The sequence below is a fragment of the Leopardus geoffroyi genome, chromosome D4 (genome assembly GCF_018350155.1).
Source record: "Leopardus geoffroyi isolate Oge1 chromosome D4, O.geoffroyi_Oge1_pat1.0, whole genome shotgun sequence".
Classification (NCBI taxonomy): Eukaryota; Metazoa; Chordata; class Mammalia; order Carnivora; family Felidae; genus Leopardus; species Leopardus geoffroyi.
Window position 1 is genome coordinate 24752006 of NC_059342.1, and position 18755 is coordinate 24770760.

Consider the following 18755-nt stretch of genomic DNA (forward strand, 5'->3'; position numbering starts at 1 on the left):
AGAGCGAGCCCCCAGATAAGCAGTTTATGTGCTCTCCTGCATTCCTCAGCCACCAGCCACAGGGGGCTTCTTAGGTTTACATTTAAATTAATTAAAACGAAATAAAATGAAAAATATATTTCCTCAGTCAGACTAGCTGCATTTCAAATGCTCGGTAGGCACATGTGGGCAATGGGCACCATCCTGGACAGTGTAGGACATCTCCACCCCCAGGCAAATTTTACTGGACAGGGCTGGCCTAGAATACCCTGACAGTGTCGATCCTCAAAGCCATACACAGTGGATCCTTGAACAACATGGGTTTGAACTTGCACGGGTCCACTTGTATGCAGATTTCTTTGATAAATACTGTTCCATACTATAAACGTATTTCCTCCCCCTTACGATTTTCCTAATAACATTTTCTTCTCTCTAGCTTATTTTACTGTAAGAATACCATGTACAATACACAGAACATACAAAGTATATGTTAATCGGCTGTTATCAGTAAAGCTTCTGGTCGATAGTAGGCTATTGGTAATTAATTTCTAATTACTTGGAGTCAAAAGGAATATGCAGATTTTCGTAGGGATTGGCGCCTCCAACTTTCCCCATGTTGAGTGGCCAACTCTACATACATTTGAAGTCAAACAGTGGACTTGCCATGTATAAACAGCTCCAACACAAGATTCCAGTCCCCTCCCCCAACTAATATTATCATTATTAATGACGTAAAATCGAGAAAAGCAAAATGTAGGAGAAATATCTATGACCTAAAGAAAGGCTTTACCATGGGGCGCCTGGGTGGCGCAGTCGGTTGAGCGTCCGACTTCAGCCAGGTCACGATCTCGCGGTCCGTGAGTTCGAGCCCCGCGTCGGGCTCTGGGCTGATGGCTCAGAGCCTGGAGCCTGTTTCTGATTCTGTGTCTCCCTCTCTCTCTGCCCCTCCCCCGTTCATGCTCTGTCTCTCTCTGTCCCAAAAATAAATAAACGTTGAAAAAAAAAAAAATTTAAAAAAATAAAAAAATAAAAAAAAATAAAAAAAAGAAAGGCTTTACCATAAGATCGGCCATATTAGCTTTTCAAACAGAGGTCTGAGATAAAGCAGGATGTGCCTGATGCATACGTTATGTCTAACATGGCAATATCCTTGTAGATTTACCAGGTCTTTGGTTTTTATCACCACGATGCAAAAGTCTTCCTGAAACAGGTAGAGTCGGTACCAAGTCGATGATCATGACTGTTACTGACACTGACTGCTGTCAGGGCACCAAAACAAACTCAACCGAGAAAAATACCATGGGATTGTCTATGTAAACAAAACTCTGTGTGAGGTACTGTCCAGAATGACACCAGAAGACATCTTACAGCAAGATGCTTTTCCCCTGAGGACGAAACAGCAGCAAACTCTCTGCACTGACAATAAGATAAAACCCCAACAGGGCCACTTCTTTAAAACTGAGGAGCTGTGAAGGGTATCTTCTAGAAGGAAAAGACTCGGCTTGAACAGGGGAGTTGATGAGGGAGCCTCACAGAGCTCTCACCAGATCTGACACTTGACTGAAAACAGCTACACTGATGGGTAAAAGTGATGAGGAGGACAATTATTTTCTGAAACATGCAGGGCTCAGAATATGTTAGTATATCACAAACTTTCCACTCCTGCCTATCTGTGCACATACCTTTATGAGGCTCGCATGCCTAGGGTGCTTTGGTAAACTGATCCTACAGGGAGAGGCCACCACACTCCTATGAGCTAAAATCCAAAATGCCGATGGCACCTGATACTGGAGAGGATGTGGAACTCATTCATTGTTGGTGAAAATGTAAAATGTTAGTCACTTTGTTTTGGTTTTTTTTTAATGGTTTTTTTTTTGTTTGTTTTTTGGAGAGAGCACGAACAGGGGAGGGGCAGAGAGAAAGGCAGACACAGGATCAGAAGCAGGCTCCAGGCTCTGAGCTGTCAGCACAGAGTCAGACGTGGGACTCAAACTCACGTACAGTGAGATCATGACCTGAGCCGTAGCGAAACGCTCAACTGACTGAGCCACCCAGGCGCCCCTAATGTTAGTCACTTTGCAAGACAGCTGTCAGTTTCTACAAACCAAAACCTTAGCATGTGACCCAGCAGTTGTGTTCCTTAATAGTTACTCAAGTGAGCTGAAAACTTATATCCGCATAAAAACCTGCACATGAATGTTTATAGAAGCTTTACGCATGACTGACCAAACTTGGGAGCAACCAAACCAAGATGCCCTTCAACAGGTGAACAGAGAGCTATAGCGCTTCCAGACAATGAGATACTATTCAGTGATAAAAAGAAAAGAGCTATCGAGCCACAAAAAGACATGGAGGAACCTTAAATGAATATTGCTGAGTGAAAGAAGCCAGGCTACAGAATTTATGACTCCAGCTAGATGACAAGCTCGAAAAGGCAAAAAAACATAGAAGGAGCAGTAAAGAGACGAGTGGTTGCCAAGGATCTGGGAAGAGGAAGAGAGGGATGAATAGGTAGAAAACAGAGGATTGTCAGGGCAGTGACACTATTCTGTATGATACTGTCATGGTGGGTTTATGACTTTATGCCTTTGTCAAAATAAGAGAACCACACAATACAAAGGGTGAACCCTAATGTAGACTATGGCTTTAGTTAATAATAATGTATCGATATCGGTTCATCGATTACAACAAATGTACCACACTCCTGCAAAATGTTAATAATAGGGGAGAGTGGAGAGACATGGAAAGGAGCGGGTAGATGTGAACTCCATACTTTCTGCACAATTTTTCGGTATATATAGAACTACTCTAAAAAATAAGTCTATTGATTTTACTTAAATCACTCAGAATGTCTATTTACTACTCTAGCATATTCTAGGGCTATCAGCATGTATACAGGGCATGCACGTGTGTACACACACATACAAGCACATACACACATAGAAACATACACACCCACACTACATCAATACTGGGGTAAGACCACACTTTGAGAACAACTGGTCTATAGACTCATGAAAGGTAAAGCTCCTCTACACGAAACCACGATCTCAAAGAGATATCTACACCCCCGTGGTAACTGCAGCATTATTCACAACATCCAAGACGTGGAAACAACCTCAATGTTCATCCACAGATGAACGGATAAAGAAAATGTGATATAAAGGGAGAGAGACTATTATTCAGCCATATAAAAGAGGGAAATCCTGCCATTTGTGACGGCATGGATAAAAGTTGAGGGCATGAGGCTAAGTAAAATAAGCCATAGAAAGACAAATACTATACAATCTCACTCATGTGGAATCTAAAAAAGCTCAACTCAGAGAAACAGAGAGTAGGCTGGTGGTTGCCAAGAGACTGGAAGGTGGGGGAAATCGGAAGATGTTGGTCAAAGGGTATAAACTTCCAATCATAAGATGAGTAAGTTCTGAGGACCTGATGCACAGCACATTGACTACCGTTAACAATACTGTATTATATACTTCAAAGTTGCTAAGAAAGTAGATCTTAAATGTTCTCACCACAAAAAAAGAACATTGTTGTTTATTTATTTTTTATTTTTGAGAGAGAGAGAGAGAAGAGTGTGAGCCAGGGAGGAGCAGAGAGAGAGAGAGAGAAAGAAAAGAGAGAGAGAGAGAGAGAAAGAAAATCCCAAGCAGGTTCCACGCAGTGAGCACAGAGCCCAATGCGGGGCTCATACTCACAAACCATGAGGTCATGACCTGAGTGGAAACCAAGAGTCAATTAATTGACTGAGCCACCCAGACGCCCCCCCAAAAAACATTTTTTTTAAAGTAAGGCTGCTCTATGTCTTATAGAGTGTTTCCTTCTCTTCATCTCTCGTGCTGTGATCTAAACAAAGGAAAGGCCCAGAGCATGTTCGCTGTGTGAGTCAATTAATTAGTCGATGCATTTGGCTAAAAAGGTTACAGAATTAATATATTCTTTGGACTCTAACAACAAGCAAAAGTCTAGAGACAGCAAAATATGCATTTGGAAGACAGAAGCGTGGAGAACAGAGGTTAGCTTCTCTCTCGCACCATAACTTACAGTTCAGTGCTTTGTAATTATCTGTCAGATAATTATTAGTCACGCTATTGGGAAAGATAACAAATAAAGAATCAAACAACTGAAATCCCCTACTTAGAATGGTTAGCTCTATTTTAAAAACTGATTTGCATAATATGTGCAAAATAGGGCCAGATCAGAGTTGTCAAAAACAAACTAATCTAGTTGATTCTGATGCTTATCAAACAGTATTGAGAGATAATAAACACCTGTTTTCTGTAATTGCTTTTCTATAGATCTTGTAAGATACAACTAGAGCTCGTCCTATGAAAAAACCCTTCTTACAAACAGCACTTCTTTAGATATCTCAGGAATCAGTAAATATCTGTGGAAGGAGGAAAGATAAGCACCGTGAAGTCAAGAAGAGACTCCTTATTTGACATACAAGGCCCTGCAGTAATTTTTCAGAGAACAGAGCTACCCCCTGAAATTTTTAGAGATGTGGAATGTTCTTTCATGGGAGCGTTCTAATACGCTCAGGTTACAGAGCTGAGCTACCGAGCTGGTGGCTATAACTTGCAATTTCTTGCCAATAAAATTACCTACATTTTTTCTGTAGAAAAATAAGACAGATATGTCCACAACTACATTATGTAAAACCATGCATTTTAAACCAAGCAGTGATGTTGGCATATTGCAGCAGATACCCACCACACTTGCTGCCTCTAGTAAGGTGATCGCTATGTACCCAACAGCAGGGCAATCACATCTCCTATATGTCTTGGGAGGAATATCTTACTGCTAGCGGGGATTCATTTCCATCTCTGCAGCCAAGTGCCCACATCAAGAGACGCATCTGATTAAGTGACTCCATACATTTGAGAGACAAGAGAAGGAAAACCAATTCCAAGTTTAATATGATCCTTTTTTCTCTGTAGTGGATTTACCTCCTCCCTTTCACTGCAACACTAAATGAGGGACCATTTAAATCAAGCACCAAAATTTGTTACTTTCGAAAGCAACTTTCCTCAAGTGCCCGAATCATTAACTTGCTTTATTATTTATTATCTATTTATGTGCCTTGTTCTGGAAAGGATTTAAGACAGAGACATTAACTGTTTCTAGGTAGAGATCTGGGGCAGCTCACAAGACTAGAAAATGTCAACTGGGGAGAACACGCAGGCACCTCAGTTCCAAAGAAGAGCGTATCTCATCAATAAAGATTTATTGGTACCAACTACATACAAAGCCATGTGCCAGGAGCCAGGGATACAGAAATGAGTACAACAGAGAAGGTCCTCACTCCTGACAGAGCCCATATTCCAAAGGCGTACCCAGCACCAGAAACAAACATTACATGACATTTGCCGGTCAAAGCTGGAGTCCAGCTAGGAAGACATGTTCTAAGACTTGTTATCTGTCTCTACACATTTAAAAAACATATTTTAGGGGGCTCCAGGTGGCTCAGTTGGCTAAGCATCCAACTTCAGTTCAGGTCATAATCTCGAGGTTTGTGGGTTTGGGCTCTGTGCTGACAGCTCAGAGCCTGGAGCTTGCTTCAGATTCTGTGTCTCCCTTTCTCTCTGCTCCTCCCCGACTCGTTCTCTGTCTGTCTGTCTCTCTCTCTCTCTCTCTTTCAAAAATAAATAAACATTAAAAAAAAATTTAACCATATTTTAGGGCACCCAGGCGGCTCAGTTGGTTAACCATCTGACTCTTGATTTCAGCTCAGGTCATGATCTCACGATTCGTGAGTTCAAGCCCCGCATCAGGCTCTGTGCTGACAGTGCAGAGCCTGCCTGGGATTCTGTCTCCCTCTCTCTCTGCCCCTCCCCCACTCGCTCTCTATTTCTCTCAAAATAAATAAAAATAAACTTAAAAATTGTTTTAAATTAAAAAATAACTATATTTTTAAAAAGAAAAGAGGCATTTGGTGTGGCTCTAGGCCACAAATGGATATGCTGGGTGAAAGTCAGAAGAAAGCCAATATGCACCAAGAATTTTTTAATAAATAGACCTGTCCAAAAATGGAATACACTGCATTATAAGGTAATGAGCTCTCAATCATGGGAGGTTCTAAGAGAGTTGGTAAGTTATCAGAAAGTTGGCTGTGATGGATAAAAGCACATTCACGGGAACATTAGAAGCTACTTCCTATTTTATGATTCAGAAGACCCTAAATCAAACCCAAAAAGTACCTTGAGTATCTCAGGCCCCCAAATGTTAGCCTTAACGAGAAGCTTCAATGATCACATAATGATATAATAGGCCGGAATTTCCTTGGTTCCCTGTCATCCCGTCAGACAGAAACACTAAGCACTGATTTCTCACTGCTATGCTGGGTTCTGGGGCATCGAGTGGCTTCAGGCATGCCAACAGTCTCTCTAAATAAGAAGGAACTCAGGTCCTGGAAATAAAATCACACTGTAGTAGCTGCCGAGGTACACCAGTCATGAGGGCAAGACAGGTGTCCAAATGCTATTGCTATTGGAAGCAAAAGAATCTGTCACGTAGGCAGATTTTCTAAACCAGCCTGTAATGATGTCCTGCCCTAATCCCCAGAACTGTAACCATGATGAGAGCTTATTCCCGCGTGCTCCGTGGCACAGCTGACCTCCAGATAGACCGTCCTTGGATTATCCAGGTGAGCCAAACGTAATCACATGAGCCCTTAAAAGCACTCAGCTCTCTGCAGCTGGTAGCAGAAGAAAAGTCAGAGAGACTCGAGGCATGAGGGGGATTTGGTGCCCCACCGCTGGCCTAAAGATGGAGCGGGCCACATGACAAGGGATGTGGGTGACCTCCAGAAGCTGAGAGCAGCTCCCGGCCAGCAGCCCAGCAAATGAGGACTTGAGTTCTACATGCACAGAGAACCGGATTCTACCACCAACACGAACGGCCTTGGAAACGGATTCTTCGGCGGAGCCCGCAGATCAAAGCCCAGCCCCACCAAACCTTGACTGAGGCTTTGTGATTGCCCGAGCATAGAATCCAGCTGAGCCCACCAGACCTCTGGCCTCCAGAGCCAACAAATGGGTGTTGCTCTAAGGCACTCAGTACGCAGTCATGTTAACGCGGCCACAGATAAGCGGCACAGAATCCAAATGGTGACGTGAAGTGCTGTAAACCAGACACAAGGGTTGGAACAGCCCACACTCAAGAGCCACACCTCCATCAGCTAAGTGAACCGGGTGGGCCCAGATGCAGAGAAGTCTGAGGAAAGCGGCACCACGGTCGCCTTAGTTGAAATCATGCACAGAAAAGGCCCAACTCCACCTCACATCTGTTAGAAGGACCGTCACAAGAAGACAAGAGATGACAAGTGTCGATGAGGATGTGGAGAAAAGGGAACCCTTGTGCGCTTTTGGTGGGAATGTAAACTGGTTCAAACACTACGGAAAACAGCATGGAGCCCCCTAAAAATTTAAAATTAAACTAGGGACACCCGAGTGGCTCAGTCAGTTAAGCGTCCCACCCGATTTCAGCTCAGGCCATGATCTCACAGTTCATGGGTTCGAGCCCCGTGTCGGGCCCCATGCTGACAGCACTGAGCCTGCTTCAAATTCTCTCTCTCCCCCACTCTCTCTCTCCTCCCTTCCCCTGCTTACGCGGTCTTGTGCTCTCTCTCAAAACAGACCAAAAAAATTTAAAATTAAACTAAACAGAACTACCATGTGATCCACTTCTGGGCATATATCCTAAGGAAGTGAAAACAAGATATCAAAAGATATCTACTCTCCTGTTTATTAAAGCATTATTCACAATAGCCAAGGTATGGAAACAACCTAAGTGTCCATCCATGGATGATGGGTAAAGAAGATGTGATATATATATATATATATATATATATATATATATATATATAGTGCAATATTATCCAGCAATGAGAAAGGAGGCTATCCTTCCATTTGCAACAACATGGATGGACCATGAGGGCATTATGCTAAATGAAATAAGTCAGACACAGAAAGACACACATGATATTACATCACTAATATGTGAATAAAAAGCTGAATTCATGAAAACAGAATAGCATGGGGGTAACCAAGGACTGGGGGTGCAGGAATCAGCGGGGGGGGGGTGTTGTTTAAGGACACAAACTTACAGCTAGAAGCTGTATAAGTTCTGGAGAGCCAATGCAAAGCAGAGTGATTATAGTCCATGATATTGTTTATTACATACTTCAAGATTGCTAAGAGACTAGATCTTAAATGTTCCCACCACAAAAAAAGAAATGGTAGTTATGTGACATGACAGAATTGTTAGCTAATGACTATGTAGATGGTGGCAATCATATTGTAATATACAAATGTATCAAATCAACTCAATACGTTGTACACCTAAAACTTACACAGTCTTATATGTAAATTTTATCTCAATTGAAAAAGAAAGAAAAGGCCCAACTTATTTTGGCAAGGAGGGAAAGGGGGAACTATGGCTTGTGGAGGCTCTGTGTGATTATGCTAGGTGAAACTCTCCAGCTACCCAGGGGAGCGGGCTACCCTGCAGCTGCTGGCAATGACAGTGGGGGCGAAAGAGAAGGATACACTTGGGGTCCTACTGTAATCGGGGTGTGTCCCGAGTGTTGGTGACACCCAGATGCTACACTGCTTTGCTGGGGTTTATCCCCTGTCGTGCTCTGTGGTGACAGCCATCAGTAGGGAAGAGGGGCAGGGGGCTGGGGTCCAGGGAAGCCCTTGCTGGCTCCCTCTACAAGGCCAAGACGGTATTCATCCCCCAGGTTTGAAATTCACACAAAAGTAGAACAGTGTGTTCTAGACCACCGAACATTCTGGCAGCCTAGAGTGTTCAAAAATTCTTGCCACGCAATGGAACATCTCTTACCTGGAGTCCTGCACCAGCCTCCCCACCAGTCTTTCTACACTTGCTCTGTCCCCATGGGCCTATTCTCAACACAACAGCTGAGCCATCCTCTTAAAAGACATCGGTTCTGACCATGCCATCCTCTACCAAAACATTCCAATGGCTTCTGGTGCTTCTGGTAACCTGTAAGACCTTCAGGGTTGACCCGCCAACAACTCTATGGGCTCCTCTCCCGGCCTCTCATGTTCCTCAAACATACCACACTCTCCTGGGCTTCAAGACCCTTTGACCTCTTCTTTTTTCCTGGATAGCCACTTGCCTCTATTCTTACTTCCTTTCAGGCCCTGCTCAAATACCACCTTATTTAATGAGGGAGGCCCTCCCAGATCACCCCATAAAGAACACACCTCATCCCCCACTCTACTTCCCTCTCTTGATCCCCGTGACCCACTTTATTTTTCCACATAGAATTCATCACCATCTGCCAGAAAGGGTTTTGCATAAGTGTTTGGCTATCATCAGCCTCTCCCCTCTAGAATATAAACTCCATGAGCTTGTATTGTCTTGCTCACTGCTGTTTCCCAAGATCTCCTTGTGGTACCTTTCACAGTAAATATGTGATTAAATAAATAAATAAGTGAATGAATGAATCAATGAATCAATGAATCAATGACAGGAAATCTAGGAGATGTTGGGTGGTCAGATTGAGATAGCTAGAGTCAATCAACAAGCAATATTGGGTTCATGAGACCCCAGTATAGCGGGATGTCAGAGTTACTACAGGACATTCGAAGACATACTTTCCTTATTCACTCTTTCAGCAAACAATTTCCACACATCTCTGTGCCAGGTATCTATTCCTGTCACAAGAATTTCTCTCACAGGAGAAGAGAGCACCCCTCCTACAATAATGAACCACAAAAGCAGTATTTTACATTTCTCGTAGTAGCAATGGAATAGTCTAGAAATAGCCATGCTATTGAGAAATCCTGTAAAATACGGCATATATCCAGAAACAGGTGAGAATACTCAGAATTGCTAACTTAGAGGGCTGCCTTCTCTCTTGCTTTTTCTAGCCTACTAATTTCCTCAGTCTACCTGCTCATCTTCTTGGGCTCCTCGGTTTAGAATGATTTCACAAGGAGGAACGTCCCCCTCCAGTTGAATTGGCAAGTGCTCAGGAACGTCACAGAGGCTACATAAGCCCACTTTGGTGGCCTGGGTGTGTTCCAAGGTTAGCCAAGTGCTGAGGCCACCAGATGGGCAGATGGGGCCATGGTGTTTACTAAGAGGATGGCTTGCAGATGGCGGCGGGGGCGGGGGCGGGGCGGGGGGGAGGATGTGCTGGATGAACAGAAAGGTGACAGGTCAGGTGGCCCAAGAGGGCAGGGGAAAGCAGGAGAGCCACCAACATCCTCCTGATAAAGTGATCAGATTTCTGCCTCATGACTCTACAGCTACCACAGTATACCTGGTCTGCATTTTCAGCACAAGAACCAAGTTTCCATAAAGGTCAGCTTCGAAATCATCAAAAAGGGATCAGCTTGCAGTAGTGCTTGGGCACTTCATGAAGGACACTCACAAACATCTTCCCTTCTCTGGGCAGATTCCACCTGAGCTGCCTACATTCTTTAGTTCCTCCCTTCGACGTGGGAAGTGTTGTGGCCTAAAAAGTATAGTTTTCCTGCAACACACATTTACAGATTTAAAGGACACAGGTTCTCTATGACCCCACGGATCATAGCTGTAGAAGAGGACCCACCACAAAGGAGCCACTCTGGAACAGACAAATATCTGCTAGATGGATGTCAAAAGTCAAAGGTGGAGGGTCCCAACAATGGCTTGAGCAAACCACAACTCATGATGCACGCCCACCGCACAGCTAGGCCCGTGGGCAGCTGCAAAACTGGCCAGGCTCCCACCTCTTGAGCTGCCGCAGAAGGTTAACAACCTCATCCCTGGACAAGTCTGGGAATGTTCAAGCCCATCTTCCAAATACTCCAAAATCCTCTATTTGACTGGCTCTGTGTCACTTAGGAGTTTATCTATTTAAAAAGTTAAAAAGTTAGGCGCACCTGGGTGGTTCAGTCGGTTGAGTGTTGGACTTCTGGTTTCAGCTCAGGTCATGGTCTTGCGGTTCATGGGATTGGGCTCCACATGGGGCTCTGCACAGACTGCCAGCACAGAGCCTGCTTGGGATCCTTGCTCTCTGCCCCTCCCCTGCTTGCATGCACGCACGTGCGCACGCACGTGTGTGTGTGTGTGTGTGTGTGTGTGTGTGTGTGTCTGTCTGTCTGTCTCCCTCCTTCTCAGAATAAATAAAGTTTAAAAAAAAAGCAAGTAAAAATTTAAGAAATTAAAGAGGCACCTGGGTGCCTCAGTCGGTTAAGCATCTGACTCTTGATCTCAGCTCAGGTCATGGTCTCACAGTTCGTTAGTTTGAGCCCCGCCTTTGGGCTCCACACTGAGGAGGGCAGAGCCTACTTGGGATTCTCTCTCTCCCTCTCTCTGCCCCTCCCCTGCTCCTGCTCTAAATCTCTCTCTCTCTTTTTCAAAATAAATAAATAAACATTTCTTAAATTTTTTAAGAAGTTAAAGCAAACAAAGCAGTCTGTAATGGCCAAAATTGGAAATAACCTAAATGTCTATCAACAATAGAAAAAGTAATTAAATAATATCATATTCATAGAACTGACTCCCATCTGTCAATGACAAAGAATTATAACTATAAGCTGCAGCAAGGATGAATCTCAAAAACATAATGTTAAAGATAAGGGGCCAGATACAAGAAGACAACAGAGTCCACACTGCATAATGCTTTTTATGGAAACTGTATGAAGTTCAACAACGGGCAGGACTAACCTACGGTGTTAGAAGCCAGGATGGCGGTCACCTTCTGGGTGCAGTGCTTGAGAGGAGGCACAAGAAAGGCTTCTGAGATGCCAGCCATGTTGTGTTTCTGGATCGGAATGCTGTCACCCAAGGGTGTCATGCTGTACACTTATAATTTTGCATACTTTCCTGTATTCATGTGGTGCTTCAATTGTTTAAAAGCAAACAGTTCAGGGGCGCCTGGGTGGCTCAGTCATTTGAGCATCCGACTCTTGATTTCGGCTCAGGTCATGATCCCAGGGTGATGGGATCAAGCCCCACAGTGGGCTCCGTGCTGAGCATGGAAACTGCTAATGATTCTCTCTCTCTCTCAAATTAAAAGAAAAAACAGTTCATTGATTAATCTTCTGAATATTCCTAATCAACATGTATTAAGTTTACATTGGCCTACAAACCCCCACAGGGTGGGTCCTACCACCTCTCCCATTTTATCTACTCTTCCACATGTTCATTCAACGCTTACTGTTCTCTCAAGTCAGCCTCAGGGCCTTTGCACTGGCTGTTGCTTCTGCTTGGAATGTTCTCCCCACAGATATCCACAGGGCCTACCATACAATCCACTACGTCAAAAAGATACTTGTAGCCTCTCATTATTGCAGCATTATTCACAATGGCCAGCACGTGGAAACAACCTAAGTATCCATCAATAGATAAATGAATAAAGGAGGTGTGGTATACACACACACACACACACACACACACACACACACACACTGGAATATTATTCAGCCATGAGAAAGAAGGAAATCCTGCCATTTGCAACAACATGAATGGACCTTGAGAATATTATGCTAAGCGAAATAAGTCAGACAGAAAATGACAAATACTGCATGATCACACTTCCATGTGGAATCTAAAAAAAAAAACAAAACTCACAGATAAAGAGAACAGATTGATGGTTATTAGAGGTGAGGGGGAAGGGAGTGGGAGAAATGAGTGAAGGGAATCAAAGGGCACAAAATTCCATTTATAAGATAATTAAGTCCTGGGGTATAATGTGTGGCATGATATTATTCCAGGGAATACATTATGTATAATAATTATATTCTGGAGGATATAAGCTCCATGAGGGCAGGAATTTCTGTGTTTGGTTCTCTAACTGTATCCTTAGCACCCCAAGAAGTGCCTAACACAGAGTTATAACTCTGTAAATACACACGGAATTAACAACAGCATCACACTCAAATGATATGCCAGGTATTACACTGACCAATTTTATAATCTCTAGTTCATTTACACTCTTTGCCTCATTTAGAGGATTTTTTTCCCCATCGTGGGTAGGTCTGAGTTAAAATGAGATCTTTGCAGGCTTAATTTCCTTTAAAAGTTAATGGATCAGGGCAGCAGTAGCAGCCAAGGCAGAAAAGATTCAGTATTAGCAACTGACCCTTAAGAACAGGGATGAGAAGAAAGAGAGGCATAGTGTTACTAGGTTTGTCTACTCTAAGCCAAAATAAATCACAAAGCTGAATAGCCGCTGTCAATAAAAAAACCACTCCTCAGGAGCAGCTCATTTGATTGTTGGGTCATATGGTCCTCATCCTGGGAAAAGCAGGAAACTGATGGCAGCAAAAATAGTTTGAATTCTTGGCACACTTTCAGAGTTATTTTCCAACCCCTCCGTAAATCACTTTCTCCCACAGCTAAACAGTTCCAAGGATGGGATCTCTCGGTATTACTTTTTACAACTGGGTGTGAATCCACATCTCAAAATAAAGAATCTAATTTAAAAAAATAAAACTTACGCTAAGGATTCGGCTCTGCTAATCTATTCATTTTTTAAGATACTGAAACGCTGGAAAACACACACATTCTTCTGTGCTGTGGGCTTGATGTATAGTGTCTTCATCAAAACACTGTGAGCTTAGAAACTTCCATAACTTCGGTTGTAGCTAAGACAGAATAACGTTTGTAACTGACTTTAAAAAGCAAATTGCAGGGGCACCTGGGTGGCCCAGATGGTTAAGCATCCGACTTCGGCTCAGGTCATGATCTCGTGTTTTGTGAGTTCAAGCCCAACATCAGGCTCTGTGCAGACAACTCAGAGCCTGGAGCCTGTTTCAGATTCTGTGTCTCCCTCTCTCTCTGCCCCTCCCCTGCTTGCACTCTGTCTCTCTCTCTATCTCAAAAATAAATAAACATTAAAAAAAATTTTAAAGCAAATTGCTTTAAATCTTTCTTTTTCTTGTGGATGGTGTGATATTAAAAATGGCCATAAAGCGAAGGCCAGCTCTGAAGGCGGCTAACCAAGGGAAGGAGTGGGCAGTGGTTCAGTGGGTCCACAACCCTTGGGACCACCCAAGGTCCACCTATAGGTGAAAAGGCTCAAGGGTGGGGAACGTCCCATAGATGTGAGACCACCTGAAGAGAAATGGGCTCCAGAAACAGCCAAGCTATCCTCACCTGTTCAAACATTAACCCCTAAAAGAACGTGCAGAAGCCTGGGGAAAGTGTACTGTCCAGATGCTGGTGGAGGTCATCAGGGAAATGCAAATCCAAGCCAGAGTGCAAATCCACTTTACCACTTCACAACCACGAGGATGACTACAAGCAAAAAGTCAAAGGGCACCTGGGTGGCTCAGCCAGTTAAGCGTCTGATTTCTCGATTTTGGCTCAGGTCATGATCTCATGGGTTCGTGAGTTTGAGCCCCTACATCGGGCTCTGCACTGACAGTGAGGAGCCTGCTTGGGATTCTCTCTCCTTCCCTCTCTCTGCCCCTCCCCAGTTTGTGCTGTCTCTCTCTCCCTCTCTCTCTCTCTCTCTCAAAATAAACAAACTTAAAAAGTTTTTAATAAAAAAAAGAAAATAAAAAAATAAAAATAAATAAAACTTTTAGAAGTAAAAAAAAATTATTTTTTTTTAAATTTTTTTTCACATTTATTTATTTTTGAGAGGCAGAGAGACAGAGCAGGGGAGGGGCAGAGAGAGAAGGAGACAGAACCCAAGCAGGCTCCAGGCTCTGAGCTGTCAGCACAGAGCCCTAGGCGGCGCTCGAACTCACAAACCGTGAGATCATGACCTGAGCCGAAGTCGGACGCTTAACCAACTGAGCCACCCAGGCGCCCCCAAAAAGATAGTAATAAGTGTTACTGGTGAGCACGTGGCGTAATTGGAACACTTGAACACTGCCAGTAGGAACATAAATGGTGTGGCCACTGTGGATAACAGTCTGCCAGTCCCTCAAAAAGATAAACACAGAGTGACCACATGACCCAGCAATTCTGCTCCTAGGCATATGAAAACAAATGTCCACGTAAAAACTGGCACACAAATGTTCCTAGCAATATCTTGGCGATAGCCGAAATATGGAAACAACCCAAATGTCCACCAACCAATGAACGGGTGAACAAATTATGGGCAAATCCATGCAATGGAATACAAGTTGGCGATAAAAAGAAATGAGGTGTTGACACAACATGAGGAAACTACAAAACATTAAGCTAACTGAAAGATGCCAGTCATAAACTGCATGATAGAGACAGAAAGTAGATTAGTGGCTGCTCAGGGCTGGGAGAAATGCAGGGGTTGGAAAGAGTGACAACTGAGGGGTCTGGGGCAATGAAGTGGTGATGACAGCACAACTCTGTGATATACTAAAAATCACTTTAAGTGGGTGAATTGTATGGTATGAATATTACATCCCGATATAGCTGTTTGGAAAAAAAAAAAATAGATGTGAGAGACGCTGAACCACACCAACCCTCCTTAAGAAGATGCACTTGGTCCCTCTCAAGAGGTTCCCCTCGCAGGGTGCCGGGAGAGCTCAGTCAGTTAGCGTCCAACTTGATTTCAGCTCGTGACCTGAGGGTTGTGGGATCAAGCCCTATGTTGGGCTTTGCAGTGGGCATGGAGCCTGCTTAAGATTCTCTCTCTTTCTCTCTCTCTCCCTCCCTCCCTCCTTCTCTCTGCTCCTGTCCCCAGCTCATGCATGCCCACTCCCTCTCGCTAAAAAAATGTTTTTAAAGGCAAACTGAATATGAGGCAGTTTACAAAACATACAGTGCTGTGTAGATTTACAACAATAGGCTCAACTGATCCCCAAGTGGCACAACAGCAGTAGAGGTGGGAAAGCAGGGGAGGCCTGGAGAGGGCCCAGCGACGCTGCAAGTTTGCCATGACGAAGGTACTCATTAGGCCTCTGGATTCTCTGGGCTGAAGCTCTCCTGGTAGAAAAGTGAATCGAAATGAGCCCTCTCTGGACATCGAGAATGGTGAAAATGGCTCTCAGGTCTTTTGCAAAATGGGACATAATAAAAATAAAAAGACTCACACGCACTGAGGGGCCCTTTGGAGAGCCAGGGAAGAGTAACAGAAAGGTGAACCAAATGGCTGATTGCCGATGGGTTGCTTCCCCTCCCCCATTCATTAACAGAAAAACAAATAACTGCTGAATCTCTTGACTTTAATTTTAGGCACAATTTTCGTTAGGGTTCAATGCCAGGAAGCATTGAGGTTTCTGCTTCAGGGCCTAAATAATTCACGACTGCTCAGAACATCTAGCCGGAATCCACATGAGGCATAAACCCACTCTGTAGAACCGTGCTGGCAGCCTGTGTGGGTGTCTCCGTCTAAATTCCTGAAGAGCAGGTGCCTGGTCTACTAGCCACCACCCGACACCCATCTGGAAGGCAGAAACCTCCTTCTTTGGCAGATCCCCCTTCCTGAAGCTACTGCCCAAGGTTGACATCTCTAGGGATTACACCTTCATTTACTGAACTTGCTGGTCTTGGGCAGACCAGGGTTCAAATCCCAGCCCACCACTTGGGCTGTGTGATTTGGGACAGGATGCATCTCCGTGGCTCATCTTCCTAACCTTTAAATAGGGATTAAATGAGGTAAAAGGTGCTTGGCCAGGGAGTTGGCACACAGTAAGTGCTCAACAAACGGTAGTGATCACAGTCATTATGATTTGGTAAAGTGTACTCATTTATTTAATCTTTTAGCTAACCAATATTTGTACTGAGCACCTATAATGTCCCAGGCACTGGGCAGGTTCTACACATTGAGATGCAGGAGCACCCCTGCCCTCAACAAAGCTGCCAGTTTAGTGGGGGGGGGGGGGAGACAATAGCCAACAGGTCCCCAAAGCAATGAACAAGTTAATAAACAGCCATATGTGCTATAAAAAAATGTGACCAGGAGCAATGTGATTTGGAGTGTCACTTTAGAGAGAAGGTTCAGCTAGTATGTGTGATGGGGCATTAAAATTGTGTTGGTTTATTAAAAGCTTACTGGCTAATCAATGGATCCACTGGAAAAATCTTTCAAAGCCTTCCAGCAAAAATGAGCACAGGGTCTACCAAGGTCATATATGCAACCAATACCCTCATTGCAAGTCACACTCACACGCTACCTGAGCAAATCTTTTCCCTTTCTGCTCTCCTCCTCCAAGACGCCAGGCCTCCTTTCTTCTTGCCCCTCAGTATCCCGGGTCCTCTGGGATCTAAGTAAGTCACTATTCCCTGAAAGGAATGTCACACGTCAGATGTCTTTCAACATCTCTGACTGTTCTTCACACATCACTGAGGGAGTAGAATTTTAAACAGGGCCCTTGGGAGGAAAGGTCCTCTTTGAAGACATCCTAAGTCTTCAGGACAGGGAGGGTGAGCAGAGAAGGGGGATGAGAATTTATTCCAGTCACACAGCAGAGGAAGAAACAAAAATGACATGATGGAGGGAGAGGTGAGGACACTCCAACCCCAGACGTGACTGTCTATCATCCAGCGCACACACACAAGCCCACCAAAGAGAATGAAGGAGCTCAGAGAAACATAAAGTGGGATCCACCACTTCCGAAGCATTCAGAGACTGAGACAAAAAAAAAACCAACATGACTTACCTCTAGTTCTAGAAGTGTAGCCAACCTAGCCCTCTAAAACAATTCTCTAGGTCATGTGGCCCATACAAACTACACCCCGATGAGGTTGTTGTTACTCCCTAATAAAAGGTGGTTGATAATCATTTTCTGAAAGGAAACAGAAAATTCTGGAAAGATGCACCAAAACAATCTGTGGAGAATGATGACCTCTGAGGAGTACATTTGAAGTAAGGTATAGGAGGATTTCTTTTTCATTGGGTAATCTTTTGTATTATTTGAACCATCACTGTGTTCTATAGTAATTATTAAAGATAAAATATAATATCTCCAAAATAAATGATGGGAGAATTGCTGACTTGAGGAGTGCTATTTATTTATCAATAATTTCAAGTTTTAGTAGTTAATTTCCTTTGTCTAAATCACTGGATGATCCAACAATGTATAAAAAGAATTATACATCACAACCAAGTGGGATTCATCCCACGCACACAAGGCAGGTTCAACATTCAAAAATGATTAATGTAATCCATCACAACAATAAACTAAAAAAAGGAAAATTGAGCGCCTGGGTGCCTCAGTCGTTAAGCATCTGACTTCAGCTAGGTCATGATCTCACTGTTCGTGAGTTCGAGTCCACATCTGGTGAGCCTGTTTCAGGTGAACACAAGGCCCACTTCAGGTGAGCCCCACTTCTCTTTGTCTCTTTCTCTCTCTGTCTCATCATCTCTCTCTCGCTCTCTCGCTCTCCCTCTCTCTCTCTCCTTCTGACCCTTCTGGGATTCTCTCTCTCTCTGCCCCTCACTCACTTGCACCCTCTATAAGTAAGTAAGTAAATAAATAAATAAATAAATAAATGAAAAAATAAAAATCACATGATCCTACCACTAAATGCAGCAAAAACATTTGAACAATATCCAATACCCATTAAAAAAAAAAACCCACTAAGTAAACTAGGCTTGATTAAACTTGATTTTAAAAATCTATCAAGGGGCGCCTGGGTGGCGCAGTCGGTTAGGCGTCCAACTTCAGCCAGGTCACGATCTCGCGGTCCGTGAGTTCGAGCCCCGCGTCGGGCTCTGGGCTGATGGCTCAGAGCCTGGAGCCTGTTTCCAATTCTGTGTCTCCCTCTCTCTCTGCCCCTCCCCCGTTCATGCTCTGTCTCTCTCTGTCCCAAAAATAAATAAACGTTGAAAAAAAAAAAATTTTTAAAAAATAAAAAAATAAAAAAAATAA

The 18755-nt window shown here is 43.7% G+C and overlaps 1 protein-coding gene across 2 annotated transcripts in view; it reads right to left on the bottom strand.

Annotated features, from left to right (window-relative positions):
• Positions 1–18755, bottom strand: part of FRMD3 (FERM domain containing 3) — a 308803-nt gene that overhangs the window by 270733 nt on the left and 19315 nt on the right. The window lies entirely within an intron of this gene.